This window comes from Salvelinus namaycush, chromosome 4, assembly GCF_016432855.1.
Source record: "Salvelinus namaycush isolate Seneca chromosome 4, SaNama_1.0, whole genome shotgun sequence".
Classification (NCBI taxonomy): Eukaryota; Metazoa; Chordata; class Actinopteri; order Salmoniformes; family Salmonidae; genus Salvelinus; species Salvelinus namaycush.
The window spans coordinates 20,054,235-20,070,360 of NC_052310.1; the positions used below are offsets into that span (position 1 = coordinate 20,054,235).

The following is a 16,126-nucleotide window of genomic DNA, read 5'->3' on the forward strand; positions in this document are numbered from 1 at the left end:
CAGTGAGTTTTTCAAACCGTGGTAATCAAACATGGCTTTAATGACAATTAAAATTTGAAACGGTAATACTAATCGTCGGGAATTTTACAGTGGTTTATCGTGAAACCGGTAACCGTTTCATCCCTAATTACAATAGTTATATCTTGTTCGTTTTTAGTCCTGGCCTTCCTCTATTTCTGATGTTCTATTTGCCATATATTTGTAACTGTGTTCTATTTGCCATATATTTGTAACTGTGTTATTTCACAAAAGTTCTGAACCTATGTACATTTTACAGACCCGGTATGTTTTACATTTGTTATCTTGTTATTAGTCCCATCTATCTCTTCAACCACTCCCATCTATCTCTTAACACCATCCATATTGGATTTCTATTTGCCATATATTTTTTAACTGGGCTGTGATGCTTCACAAAAGTTCTGAACCTTTCTATTCTCATAGTTTCTACAGATTGTAAATTAAAGTTAACATTTTTGCTAAAATAATTATTATATTATTGACCGATTTGACTATGACTTTTCAAATCACCCAGTATTGCTATCTGCAGCGTTAGCTCTAGATAAATGTTGCAATTCTTCGGCCATTCCTGGACCTGTGACCAAAAACGAGCTACATGTGTAATACCTTTGGATGGTGAAACAGTGAGGAGGTATCCTCTCACAATGTTGAATGTTTAGGTCTTCATACCCACCATTCATTGACTGAACATGTTTAACAAAGTGTTGAATCTTCTCTCATGTATGTAGTGATGAGTACCCAATACTGCCTATAAATATGCCTAGGCTCTGAGTGAACTCTCAAATCAACTATAAATGAGTTATCAACATTTATAACTGCTAAAATTACACCTTATTTTAAAGTGGCAATCCACTGACCATTCACAAATAAGTTATCAAAATGTATAACTTCTAAAAGAATATAGCTTACAATAAAGTGGAAACCTTCAAACATGTATTATTTAGTTGCAAACAATTATAACAGCATATAATCTCCTCAAACATGCAATACATAGTAAGAACAAAATGTAATTTAATAGAACGATACATTGGGAAAACAATTTTCATTGAAGTGACTTAAATCTGTAGCCTATCATTGGTATAGTGAGTAGCCTAGCGAATTCAGATAAACAGGGGATGTATTTTTCTCCCCTTTTTAACATTACAAGTCAGAATAGAAATTGATAACAGATTAACTATTTAACATACAACATAGGGTCTCATGGTTCCCTTCTGTGTCTTCATCAGTTTCTTTCTTGTTAAGCATTTTCCCATACTAGAGTCTGAGACCTTATGGGATTCTGTGGTAGAGAAGAGGATTTTATGACAATTTAGCATAGGCACTAGCTACACATAACTCCACTATCATCATTATCATGATAGTTATGTTATCCACTGCTAGCTAATAATAATAATAGCTAGTGTTTAGCATGCTAGAGACCACAGATTAAAGGGGTTAGCTAGTTATCACATGTTTTGCTAATACACTAGCTATTTAGCTAGCTAGCTAGATAGTAAGTTAGTCTTAAAATTGGAACCCCTAGCGTGCTGACAAAGGATGCTAGCTAGCTAATGTACCAGCTACCTAGCTAGAGACAGTATATGTTCAAAGGTTAGATAACTAGCTAGCTAAACAAACTGCATGGAAATGCTGTAATGTCAATGTTAGCTAGCTGGCAGCTAACGTTTGCTAGCTAGCTAAGCTAACTAGCTAGCAAACGTGATCTACTTAGCTAGCTAACTATATCATGCCAAAGATTATCTCATGCTAAATCATCTAGCAGAATTTCTATATTCAAAATTACATTTCAGGTTTTACCTAATGCTAGCTAGCTAACATTTCCTAGCTAGCTAGGACAAAGGTGCTAGAAAACATTAGCTAGCTGAGCAGCGTGCTAAATCATCCAGCAGAACTTCTGTATCTAAAAGTGAAACAAATTGCAAAGAGAATTTACCCTCTCTCCTCTGTCAACATTTTTATCTTGTGAACATCAAAGGTCTGGCGAATTTCTCAGAAACCAGCGAACCACACCAGAAATATGGCTTGAGATCGTCAGGTGAGGCCTTCATTCCTGGAATAAATAGGTAAGTGTACCAATGCATCATCAGTGTTTCAAATGTAGGGCAAGACACATCATGGGTGTTGACCATTGGTCTGAAAACCAACAATTCCGGTTCCTGGGACAGAGCAACAATGCACCACACCTAAAAGTGAGAAAATAAGTATTGTTTAACTGTGCGACCATTGAAAATAAGGTTGCATGATGATACATAAGGGTTCGATATTATAAGCATTTGTAGGTGCATTTATAAATGGTTAATAGCTGGAGGTAAATAGTGGCTCACTATTTGGCAAACACTGACTGGCTATCACATTATTTTGGCCAATTTGTTATAACCCATTTATTAATGTTTTTTAATGCATTTCCAAATTATTAAATAACCGTTAATAACATAATTACAAATGGAACCTTATTGTAAAGTGTTCTTCCTCTCTACATTGTTGGGGAAGGGCCCGTATGTAAGCATTTCACTGTTAATCTACACCTCCTATTTATGAAGCATGTAACAAATAACATTTGATTTGACAGTCTGACACACACACTTCAATAACACAACACAGTCATACATATGCTCTGTCATTGTCTCTCACAATGTGTTCCTCCCAATACGTTTATCCTTGTTGCCTTTCAATCAAATGTATTTATAAAGCCCTTCTTACATCAGCTGATGTCACAAAGTGCTGTACAGAAACCCAGCCTAAAACCCCAAACAGCAAGCAATACATGTGTAGAAGCACGGTGGCTAGGAAAAACTCCCTAGAAAGGCCAGAACCTATAGGAAGAAACCTAGAGAGGAACTGTGCCAGGTGGAGATTATAACAGAACATGGCCAAGATGTTCAAATGTTCATAGATGACCAGCAGGGTCAAATATTAACAATCACAGTAGTTGTCGAGGGTGCAAGAGGTCAGCACCTCAGGAGTAAATGTCAGTTGGCTTTTCATAGCCGATCATTCAGAGTATCTCTACCGCTCCTGCTGTCTCTAGAGAGTTGAAAACAGCAGGTCTTTAATAGTATGACCCTCCTGCTAATGTTTAAACACACACTACAAGTAATCAAACGGAAAAGCAATGATAACCAAGGAATGCTTAACCGTAATTGCTATTGTTACAAAATGTCCACAGGGGAGCGCAGTATAAGGAATCAGAATAACACACACACAAAACACACACCTATAACTAAAGATTAAGACATCCTTCTCCTCTGGTATGTTCTGACAGTGCTTTTCTCTCCTCTCTAGCAGCTAAGGGAAAGGAACATGTACATACTTCTTTAAGTGAAAACACACGGCTTGGATTGATCTTCAAATGTACTTTACTGAGGAATGTATCTGGGACACACAGCACACACTCAGACACACAGTCAGACACAAACTCACTTCATGTACACACACTTCAATAACACAACACAGGCATACATATGCCCTGTCGTTGTCTCACAGTGTGTTCAGCCCAATAACAACACAAGTTTATCCTTGTTGCCTTTTAATAGTATGACCTTCCTGCTAAAGTCTAAACACACACTACAGTAAACAAACGGAAGAGTAATGATAACAAAGGAATGCTTAACCATAATTGCTATTATTACATGTCCACAGGGTAGAGTAGTATAAAGGAATCAGAATCACACACACATGATCCTTCCACAAGCCACAGTACATTTTTCAGTGTCACCCCTCCCCCCCTATATACAGTGGAGGCATGTATTGAAAAGGACCTCACCAGTGCTATTGTATACATAGTCAGGAGCAAGATAAGTGAGGAAGAAAGAGAAGTTACTGTGTTGGTTTACAGGAGTGGCTTTTTACACTTCTGTAAAGACTACATACAGTGTAGTGTGTAGGCATTTAATTTGTTTCTATATATTCCCTTATTCTACTTTTACACAGTTTATGTAGCAATTTGGTTTCAGATAAGTGTGTTTTGGGGTTTCCATTTTCTTGATTCTTTATATTTTAATGTACAGTATTTGACGAGGCTAAACTGGGGAGTGGTGACGTGAATGCTAGTGAAGGGAAGTCTTCAGGCGTGGCTGGATGGCCTAAATGACCTTACCCTGCCCACATAAAACAACAGTCAAAGTGAAGAGTGTATGTGTGTGTGTGTGGGGGGGGGGGTTGCTTCTTCTGTCTTTGTGGGGACCTAAAATCCCCAAAAGTCCCCACAAGGACAAGGGATTATTTTAAGTTTAGGGGTTAGGGTTACAATTAGGGTTGGGGTAAGGGGTTAATGGTTAGGTTTCGGGTTAGGAGTTTTGTTTATAGTTTGGTTTACGGGTTAAGGTTAGGGTTAGGTTAAGGGGTTAGGGAAATTTAGATTTTTAATGGAAATAAATGTTAGGTCCCCATGAGGAGAGAAGAACAAAACTTGTGTGTGTGATGACGCTCCCTCAATGTTCACAGGAAACCAGTGGGTTTTCCCCTTCCATTTTTAGGTGGCCAGAATAAATTGCCTACTATAACAACATGATGTTCAAAGTAATCCAATTGTCTTGGTTGGCTATCCACAGCAATGGAAATGGTCAGATATGTTTAAAAATCGCAACACCATAGCAAAGTTATGGAACACAATAGAGGTGAGCAGCCAAAAATAAATACAAAAGCCCACATAATGGGTGATACAAAGTGGGCAAACATACTAGGAGTGCAAACATGCCCAAACAAACAGAGTGGAACCATAGCCAGGAAATAGACTTATGTTACAAAGAGAGAATAAAAACCGTAAAACAATTATCAATCAACAAAAATAAATGAATTATCCTGCCGATATTTTGTACTACTAGTATGTTTTGCCTTACTTTGACTCACGCACAGACACTTTAGCTGTTCACAACTGGGTCATGTGTTGGATCTTCATAACGCCCTCCCACATCCAAGGACACCAGCAGCTAACTGAGGGTGACTGACTGATGCCTGATGGGAAATACTAGGGTAATATAGAGGGTAACCCCATTGTCTTACGTGAGATCACATCACTCCTACGAAATGCTCATCCCTCATCTGTCCTGTAGGATTCCCGAGCATCTGCATTCAAAAATGAAAATATAGTTCCCTAATTTAAAATATCACTACTATCCCATTGATTCTCTATGAAATAGAAATTTAGCGAGCTAAATTATTACACGTTGTGACAGTGATTTAATCATTTGCGATTGTCCGAAAAAATAACAAATTATGTGCAAGCACGTCGGCTGTCAGAAGTCTCGAGCTATTGCTCGCCTGAGGTAGAGTATCTCATGATAAGCTGTAGACCACAATACCTACCGAGAGAGTTTATCTATATTCTTTGTAGCTGTTAACACACCACCACAGTTAGAGCCTGGCACTAAGACAGCATTGAATGAGCTGTATTCCGCCATAAGCAAACAAGAAAACGCTCACCCAGAGGCGGCGCTCCTAGTAGCCGGGGACTTTAATGCAGAGAAACTTAAATCCATCTTACCAAATTTCCATCAGCATGTTAAATGTGCAACCAGAGAAGAAAAAAACTCTGGAAAACCTTTACTCCACACACAGAGACGCATAGAAAGCTCTCCCTTGACCTCCATTTGGCAAATCTGACCATAATTCTATCCTACTGATTCCTGCTTACAAGCAAAAATTAAAGCAGGAAGCACCAGTGACTAGAGCAATAAAAAAGTTTTCAGAGGAAGCAGATGCTAAGCTACAGGATTGTTTTGCTAGCACAGACTGGAATATGTTCCGAGATTCCTCCGATGGCATTGAGGAGTACACCACATCAGTCATTGGCTTCATCAATAAGTGCATCGATGACGTCATCCGCACAGTGACCGTAAGTACATACCCCAACCAGAAGCCATGGATTACAGGCAGCATCCGCACTGAGCTAAAGGCGAGAGCTGGCGCTTTCAAGGAGCGGGACTCTAATCCGGAAGCTTATAAGAAATCCCGCTATGCCCTCCGACGAACCATCAAACAGGCAAAGCATCAATACAGGACTAAGATCGAGTCATACTACACTGGCTCTGACGCTCGTCGGATGTCGCAGGGCTTGCAAACCATTACAGACTACAAAGGGAAGCACAGCCGAGAGCTGCCCAGTGACACGAGCCTACCAGACGAGCAAAACAACTTCTATGCTCGCTTCGAGGCAAATAACACTGAAACAGGTATGAGAGCACCAGCTGTTCTGGAAGACTGAAATCACTCTCTCCGCAGCCGACGTGAGTAAGACCTTTAAACAGGTCAACATTCACAAGGCCGCAGGGCCAGACGGATTACCAGGACGTGTACTGCGAGCATGCGCTGACCAACTGGCAAGTGTCTTCACTGACATTTCCAACCTCTCCCTGTCCGAGTCTGTAATACCAGCATGTTTTAAGCAGACCACCATAGTCCCTGTGCCCAAGAACACTAAGGTAACCTGCCTAAATGACGACCGACCCGTAGCACTGGTCATGGCTCACATCAACACCATCATCCCAGAAACCCTAGACCCACTCCAATTTGCATACCGCCCCAACAGATCCACAGATGATGCAATCTCTTTTGCAATCCACACTTCCCTTTCCCACCTGGACAAAATGAACACCTATGTGAGAATGCTATTCATCGACTACAGCTCAGCGTTCAACACCATAGTGGCCTCAAAGCTCATCAATAAGCTAAGGACCCTGGGACTAAACACATCCCTCTGCAACTGCATCCTGGACTTCCTGACGGGCCGCCCCCAGGTGGTAAGGGGAGGTAACAACACATCCGCCACGCTGATCCTCAACACAGGGGCCCCTCAGGGGTGCGTGCTCAGTCCCCTCCTGTACTCCCTGTTCACTCATGACTGCACGGCCAGGTACGACTCCAACACCATGATTCAATTTTCTGATGACACAACAGTGGTAGGCCTGATCACTGACAACAATGAGACAGCCTATAGGGAGGAGGTCAGAGACCTGGCAGTGTGGTGCCAGGACAACAACCTCTCTCTCAACGTGATCAAGACAAAGGAGATGATTGTGGACTACAGGAAAAAGAGGGCCGAGCAAGCCCCCATTCTCATCGACGGGGCTGCAGTGGATTAGGTTGAGAGCTTCAAGTTCCTTGGTCTATGCACACCAAGACAGCCGTGAAGAGGGCACGACAAAACCTATTCCCCCTCAGAAGACTGAAAAGATTTGGCATGGGTCCTCAGATCCTCAAAAGGTTTTACAGCTGCACCATCGAGAGCATCCTGACTGGTTGCATCACTGCCTGGTATGGCAACTACTCGGCCTCCAACCGCAAGGCATTAGTAGTGCGAACGGCCCAGTACATCACTGGGGCCAAGCGTCCTGCCATCCAGGACCTCTATACCAGGCGGTGTCAGAGGAAGGCCCTAAAAACATTCAAAGACTCCAGCCACCCTAGTCATAGACTGTTCTCTCTGCTACCGCACGGCAAGCGGTACCGGAGCACCAAGACAAGGTCCAAGAGGCTTCTAAACAGCTCCTACCCCCAAGCCATAAGACTCCTGAACATCTAGTCAATTGGATACCCAGACTATTTGCAGTGCCCATCCCCCCCGCCCCACCCCCTCTTTACACCACTGCTACTCTCTGTTGTTATCTATGCATAGTCACTTTAATAACTCTACCTACATGTACATACTACCTCCACTAACCGGTGCCCCCGCACATATGACTCTGTATCTGTACCCCCTTGTATATAGTCTCGCTATTGTTATTTTACTGCTGCGCTTTAATTACTTATTACTTTTATCTCTTATTCTTATCCGTATTTTTTTCAAACTGCATTGTTGGTTAGGGGCTCGTAAGTAAGCATTTCACTGTAAGGTCTACAGCTGTTGTATTTGGCGCATGTGACTAATAAAATTTGATTTGATTAGCTGCTAAGCTAACTTGTTGTAGCTAGCTTACTGATATACCTAGCTAGGTAGCTCTACCTTACTGTAAACAGCTTGCTTGTATTGTAAAACTAAATGCATGCTTTTCAACCGTTCGCTGCCCGCACCCTCCCGCCCGACTAGCATCATAACTCTGGACTGTTCTGACTTAGAATATGTGGACAACTACAAATACCTAGGTGTCTGGCTAGACTGTAAAATCTCCTTCCAGACTCATATTAATCATCTCCAATCCAAAATTACATCTAGAATCGGCTTTCTATTCTGCAACAAAGCCTCCTTCACTCACGCCGCCAAACATACTTTTTGTCACCAAAGCCCCTTATACCACCCACCACTGCGACCTGTATGCTCTAATCGGCTGGCTCTCGCTACATATTCGTTGCCAGACCAACTGGCTCCAGGTCATCTATAAGTCTTTGCTAGGTAAAGCTCCGCCTTATCTCAGCTCACTGGTCACGATAACAACACCCACCTGTAGCACGCGCTCCAGCAGGTATATCTCACTGGTCATCCCCAAAGCCAACACCTACTTTGGCCGCCTTTCCTTCCAGTTCTCTGCTGCCAAAGACTGGAACGAATAGCAAAAATCGCTGAAGCTGGAGACTGATATTTCCCTCACTAACTTTAAACATCAGCTATCCGAGCAGCTAACCGATCGCTGCAGCTGTACATAGCCCATCTGTAAATAGCCCATCCAATCTACCTACCTCATCCCCATATTATTTTTTATTTACTTTTCTGCTCTTTTGCACACCAGTATTTCTACTTGCACATCATCATCTGCACATCTATCACTCCAGTGTTAATTTTGCTAAATTGTAATTACTTGCTACTATGGCCTATTTATTGCCTACCTCCTCACGCCATTTGCACACACTGTATATAGACTTTCTTTTTTTTCTATTGTGTTATTGACTGCACACTTGTTTATTCCATGTGTACCTCTGTGTTGTTGTTTGTGTCGCACTGCTTTGCTTTATCTTGGCCAGGTCGCAGTTGTAAATGAGAACTTGTTCTCAACTAGCCTACCTGGTTAAATAAAGGTGAAATAAATAAATACAATTTTAAAAATGGTTTAATTAGTCTCAAGTTGTAAACATGCTGCCACAAAAAGTAAGAGGGAATCAGTTCATAGATTTTGTAACGTTGGGTCAGCTGAGCGCAGCAGCAGCGGATTCGTGAGGCTACTACACAGACTCACAGCAGAACAGGCAGCGCTGCTGTGTCATCAAAACAGATGAACACTCAAAAAAATGTTAGCTACAGCAGTAGCTAGCTTGCTTTTTGTGGATGTATTCAGCATTGTGTGTGCAGCACAAGCTAGCTGGTTGGTTGGTTAGCAGCATTCCACTCGTTTTATATGAAGCGTGACTAGCTCAGCCAGCAAGCTAATGTAATGTTGGACAAATTTATGCTAGCTTTTCATTGTCAATCTTAAGAAATACTGTTCGTTTGTGGTTGTGGTTAGCTAGGTTAGGTAGGGGTAGAAGGGAGGTAAAGCTAACTGGCCAAGCAAGGGGAGCAGTGGTGGTGGTTAGGTAGAATTTTTTATTTTTTTATTTCACCTTTATTTAACCAGGTAGGCTAGTTGAGAACAAGTTCTCATTTACAACTGTGACCTGGCCATGATAAAGCAAAGCAGTGTGACACAGACCACAACACAGAGTTACACATGGAGTAAACAATAAACAAGCCAATAACACAGTAGAAAAAAAGAAAGTCTATATACAGTGTGTGCAAAAGGCATGAGGAGGTAGGCAATAAATAGGCCATAGGAGCGAATAATTACAATTTAGCAGATTAACACTGGAGTGATAAATGAGCACATGATGATGTGCAAGTAGAGATACTGGTGTGCAAAAGAGCAGAAAAGTAAATAAAATTTAAAAAAACAGTATGGGGATGAGGTAGGTAGATTGGGTGGGCAATTTACAGATGGATGAATATGGATCATTATCTGAAATCCTTCCATTCTCAAAACCCGAAAGGCCTGGCTATTCAATTATTTCGAAACTAAATTGGAAACGGCGAGACCTTTTTTAAGCCCATAAGCACCGTGGCATATGGAATCTGCCTTCAAACCCCTATAAGGGGCATCCGTCTAAATGCCTACAATCCCTATGGGATTCACACCCGAGTCATGCATTTAATGGAAACTATGATTGACTGTGGTAACCCCATTACCTACATGTACTTATTCATAATGCTAAGCGCATTAGCACATAGATTATAGTACTTTAATGATTTACTTTCAGACATCTCGTGGAGTGCCTTTCAATTGAGGAATGTACAGGGTACAGTAACACACTTTGACATACTGAATGGGTTTCTATCTTGATACTGTTTACGCTGTACATTTTTCATTTGAGTGCAGATTTAACACGACACAAATAAGCAACCTGGGAGTACTTTGGGGCTTGAAGAAACTGTCCACAAACACGTTAACAATCACCAAAGGGCTAACTTAGTCTTTTTTGTTTGGCTTAATATTATTATCTTCTCTCACCTCACACGGAAACTATATCTATCCACACTGGTTTTGTTTATCTTTCATGGATAATTTGGAAAATGATAGGCTTTCTATTTCGTGTTTTGTAAAATTATATCTTGAAAGGTTAATCTTTTCATTGTGAAGTCCCTAATTCATCTCCAGTCGTTAGTGCTAAAATTACATCACTCGCTTTGTCCAAACAACATCCACGAAACCCAGAAAGCCTCATCAAGGGAACAGTTAGTCGTGCCCACGAGCAAATACGAGAGAAGAAAAACCCGACAGAATGAGCATTTCTTCCCCTTTCGTGATAATTGAATTAAAATGCAAGTGCGCATCGTTTTAGCTTTTAAATATAGCTTGGCCGCATCCTAACACACCTCTGTGTGCTGCAATTAGCGACTCGAGTTAGTGTAGGCTGAGGTGAAGTGTTGCTTGAGGCAAAAACACACTAGCTGTGTGGAGTAGCAGCAGGAGCAGACACAACAACAGTCCACACTATGGAGGCTTGAGTAGTTAGCTAGCACACTCAGCTGCAAGAGGGAGAAGTGGGTTACGGTTAGCCTTATGCTAGCTCACTAGCGGCTTACACAGGTTTTCGTGTCCTGCTCCATGGACCTACTGGGCTAACCCTGAGCGACCTCCAACTTCACTGTCTCCATCCATCTCTCCCTGGCCGGCTGCTTACGTGCCAACGAAGTCTCCCTGAGTCATTGATGCAAGGCGGAAATACTGAGAGGGTCCTGATTTATGAGGAGATTGTGTGTGTTTTTTCATGTGTCCCCCTTCCAGAATCTAGTCTCATACGGTGTCACATGTGAATACCCTTGACTTGCCTGTGCTGGGGGAGAAAGAGAATGAGTGAGATGGATAGAAATAGAGAGACAGACAAAGAGGAAAAGGGGAAGAGGGCCACGCTTGAGGATACACTTGACCCGTCCCTTGAACAACTGCTATGTGTGGCACGGCACAAACAATCATCTGGAATTATTACAGCGAGCACACGATGAAAAATATCTATCCTACGCATTGTTTTGCATTGGATAAACAAACATTGGCTTTTGATTCACTTGCATTTTTGACTCTCCGTGATCTCGTCTGACCACACTTGGCTAGCTGCTATTTCATGCGGTCTATGGTACCTAACCCTGAAAGAAATGAATGGGGGCCTGGACGCTATAATGACCTGTCTCATTAACAGTCACGCCGCCTGCCAAAAACGCACCATCTGCCTGGGTTGTGTAACGTCCCATGTGTTCGGGGCACAGACTGGGTGCATTCGGGTTCCCACAAGGAGTGTGTGTATGTGTGTGACTTTGTCTGAATGAGTGTGGACAGCGGACTCCAAAAGTCTAGGCCACACACACCTTTTCTACAACGTCAGGAAAGAGATATTGTCCAGTGCAACCCTTCACATCTGGTTTTGGTCACCATCATTTAGGCTGCTGCTGCACAATAACAATAACCAAAGAATCTTAAAACACAGATGTCTGTGATAGTAAGGTGCTCTGGTATTTCGCCATGCCTCCAATCTCCCATTTTTTCCCTCTGCTTTCTCTTTGACATTGAACGTCAGAAGAACATCTGGTAGAGGTGCAACAGAACTGGAGCGTTTGTGGGGGAAATCCAAGCAAAGCCTTCACTGAACATGCCCCATTTTGTAGGGTACTAAAGGCTAAATGTACTTCCTTTTTAGCCCGTCTGAAGGTTATTTTCTCGTTCTGAACTTCACTAATGGTAGGTTCTAATGATGTGGTTAGGTTGATACATGACTATGTAGTATCAGTGTTGAACAGATGTACATTTACAGTAAATGTCATGAACAGAGGTTAAATAGGCTTAATTGAATGGTTCGCAGTAAGTCATGTATATTATAGATTAAGTCTCTCACCCAGATACTTCAGGTTGAACCAAACCAATGCCGTACAGGCCAAAATCTGGCAACCAAATACAGCTCTACTGTATATCGCCAAAGGGGGCGGAAATGAAGATCTGGCAAAACTGGGACCATGTGGATTTCATGACACTAACACACACACACACACGCACACACACACAAACAGCATGGGTGACATGAGCAGAAACAATAGTCATCGCATTCTATCCATGGTCTGAAACAGGGTCACCATTGAGCACTTTGAACAGAACTACATTCCAGCGGACAGATCTACGGAAAGTTATTCCCTTTTAATCTCCCCAGTCCACTCGCTAAGCATGTTCTCACTGAAACCTCTTACTCCTCTCTCACCTTGTACTTAGTGTACTCAACAAACAAACTTTGTAAGAGAATTCAGAGAGGGCGATACAGTCAATGGTACTACATTTTGAAGTCAGAAAAATAGAGACGAGGTGGCTCTGTGTGGAGATTTAACACTGTTCCTAAATCAGCCACCATGCTCAAGTTAAATAACAGCATCATTTGAGTGTTCAATCAAAAGATAGAGTACAGTGGTCAAGGGCTACAGTGTTTATACTGTGCCTTGAGACTTGATTGAATGTTTGACATGGATTCCTTTCCAGGTTTTTAAATGGTAAAACATCCACGAACTGAACACTGGAAACTCTGCTGTCCTCAAGGAGTGTGCTGTAGGGACAGATGGTATATATTTATGTATTATTATCTGTTTGTGGCAGTAATGAATTTTTACAGGTATTCTCTATTTCAAATCATTTCTGGGGTCTCGAAGAAATTCTTCCACGACATTCTGTCTGATCCTAATCTGCCAGTAAAAGTCTTTGTGGCTTGGTTGCGAGGTAGGAGCACTGGTGGATGCCGTATATACTAAAATTGTTACCGGGAGAGTGCAGCGCACCTTCCCATCCCGGTGCCACAGGATGTCTCAAAGCCCCACAACAGCAGCCTCCAGCTTCCTGCAGCTCTAGTAAAAGAGCTATTTGTGGTTCGGTACTTGAAAAAGAAACCCAGTGCGGTGTGTGCCTCTCTAAGACGACCACAAACTTTGCGAGGAAAGGCTAACGGTTTCTTATGGTTTGCAGAGTGAGGCATTTTAGCCGTTTGCTCCTAAAGAAGGGGTTTGGGGCGATAGGACAAGACCCCTGGATGGAGTGGGTACTACTCCAGATCTGTCGACTACTCCTCTTTTTGGTCTCTTTTGTCTACTTTCATGACAGTGCAACACAGCAGGGCTTCAGCTGACTCATTTTGAAGCCACGGAGATCCAGCAGAGTGCATAAGTCAAAGGAGGGCAATGATTTGTGAGTGGCAGAGAAAATCTGGACTTTACAGTGAAATGTTGATTCAGTGTTACTTCATGATGGTGCTGGTTAAATTGTACTGTACTTCAAATAGGTACAGTAAGGAATTAAAACCTGTAGTGGGATTTCCAGGGTAAGTCAACAACATTCCTCTCGCAGCTAGCCTAAGGTTTTTTTCCCTCTCGCTATAAACATTTTATTGAACGCACAAAATCAGCTTTACATTCTTGGAAAGCAAGAAGACCGTGTTTTTTTATTTATCCCAGACACCGTGATTTTGACCGGCCAAAAGCCATTGCGCATTTATGGGATACTTGCATGCACCAGCAAAATCATGAGAAGTGATAGGAAAGGTCTATATAATGTAATACAGCTTCGGAGTATGGCAAGAGAGAGGAAAAAGGGAGAGAGATAGCCTTTCGCTGACGGCTATGAATTTTGTAAGACCATCATTTCAACTTGTGTAAGACTTCAACAAACACATTTGGGAGGGGGGGGGGTCTGGCAGCCAGTGCTCTCGTATAAAAAGCTGCCTTCCTTATATTTATTTTGTTTTTTTAACATTTACTTAAATAGGCAAGACAGTTAAGAACAAATTCTTAATTACAATGACGGCCTACCAAAAGGCAAAAGGCCTCCTGTTGGTACGGGGGATGGGATTAAAAATGTAAATAAATTATATAAAAATATAGGACAAGACACGAGACAACACAACACTACATAAAGAGAGACCTAAGACAACAACACAGCATGGCAGCAACACAACATGACAACAACATGTTCGAAACACAACATGGCAGCAGCACAACATGGTAGCAGCACAAAACAGGGTACAAACATGATTGGGCACAGACAACAGCACAAAGAGCAAGAAGGTAGAGACAACAATACATCACGCAAAGCAGCCACAACTGTCAGTAAGAGTGTGCATGATTGAGTCTTTGAATGAAGAGATTGAGATAAAACTGTCCAGTTTGAGTGTTTGTTGCAGCTCGTTCCAGTCGCTAGCTGCAGCAAACTGAAAAGACGAGCGACCCAGGGATGTGTGTGCTTTGGGGACCTTTAAGAGAATGTGACTGGCAGAACGGGTGTTGTATGTGGAGGATGAGGGCTGCAGTAGATATCTCAGATAGGGGGGAGTGAGGCCAAAGAGGGTTTTATAAATATGCATCAACCAGTGGGTCTTCGGACAGGTATACAGAGATGACCAGTTTACATTTACATTTACATTTAAGTCATTTAGCAGACGCTCTTATCCAGAGCGACTTACAAATTGGGAAGAGTATAGAGTGCAGTGATGTGTCCTATAAGGAGCATTGGTGGCAAATCTGATGGCCGAACGGTAAAGAACATCTAGCCGCTTGAGAGCACCCTTACCTGCCGATCTATAAATTACATCTCCGTAATCTAGCATGGTCATCTGAATCAGGGTTAGTTTGGCAGCTGGGGTGAAAAAGGAGCGATTACGATAGAGGAAACCAAGTCTAGATTTAACTTTAGCCTGCAGCTTTGATATGTGCTGAGAGAAGGACAGTGTACCGTCTAGCCATACTCCCAAGTACTTGTATGAGGTGACTACATCAAGCTCTAAACCCTCAGAGGTAGTAATCACACCTGTGGGGAGAGGGGCATTCTTCTTACCAAACCACATGACCTTTGTTTTAGAGATGTTCAGAACAAGGTTCGAAAGTATTCAGACCCCTTGACTTTTTCCACATTTTGTTGCGTTACAACCTTATTCTAAAATGTATTAAATTAAATGTTTTCCTCATCAATCTACACACAATACCCCATTATGACAAAGAGAAAACTTTTTTTTTTTTTTTTGCTCATTTATAAAAAATAAAATAAAAAAAACAGAAATACCTTATTTACATAAGTATTCAGACCCTTTGCTATGAGACTCGAAATTGAGCTCAGGTGCATCCTGTTTCCATTGATCATCTTTGAGATGTTTCTACAACTTGATTGGAGTCCACCTGTGGTAAATTCAATTGATTGGACGTGATTTGAAAAGGAACACACCTGTCTATATAAGGTCCCACAGTTGACAGTGCATGTCAGGGCAAAAACCAAGCCAGTGGCCTAAATGGAAGAAGTTTGGAACTTCCAAGAATCTTCAGGGAGGTGACCAAGAACCCAATGGTCACTCTGACAGAGCTTCATAGTTCCTCTGTGGAGATGTGAGAACCTTCCAGAAGGACAACCATCTCTGCAGCACTCCACCAATCAGACCTTTATGGTAGAGTGGCAGACAGAAGCCACTCTTCAGTAAAAGGCGCATGACAGCCCGCTTGGAGTTTACCAAAAGGCACCTAAAGGACTCTCAGACCATGAGAAACAAGATTCTCTGGTCTGATGAAACCAAGATTGAACTCTTTGGCCTGAATGCCAAGCGTCATGTCTGGAGGAAACCTGGCACCATCCCTATGGTGAAGCATGGTGGTCCAGCATCATACTGTGGGGATGTTTTTCAGTGGCAGGGACTGGGAGTCTAG

General features: G+C 42.1%; 1 protein-coding gene across 1 annotated transcript in view; it reads right to left on the reverse strand.

Annotated features, from left to right (window-relative positions):
- Nucleotides 1-1,454: 1,454 nt before the first annotated feature.
- Nucleotides 1,455-16,126, reverse strand: part of LOC120046287 (probable phosphatase phospho1) — a 36,158-nt gene continuing 21,486 nt past the window's right edge. The window contains exon 4 of the transcript XR_005476786.1: nt 1,455-2,201. The gene's annotated coding sequence lies outside the window, so the exon portion shown is untranslated. The remainder of the gene's footprint in view (nt 2,202-16,126) is intronic.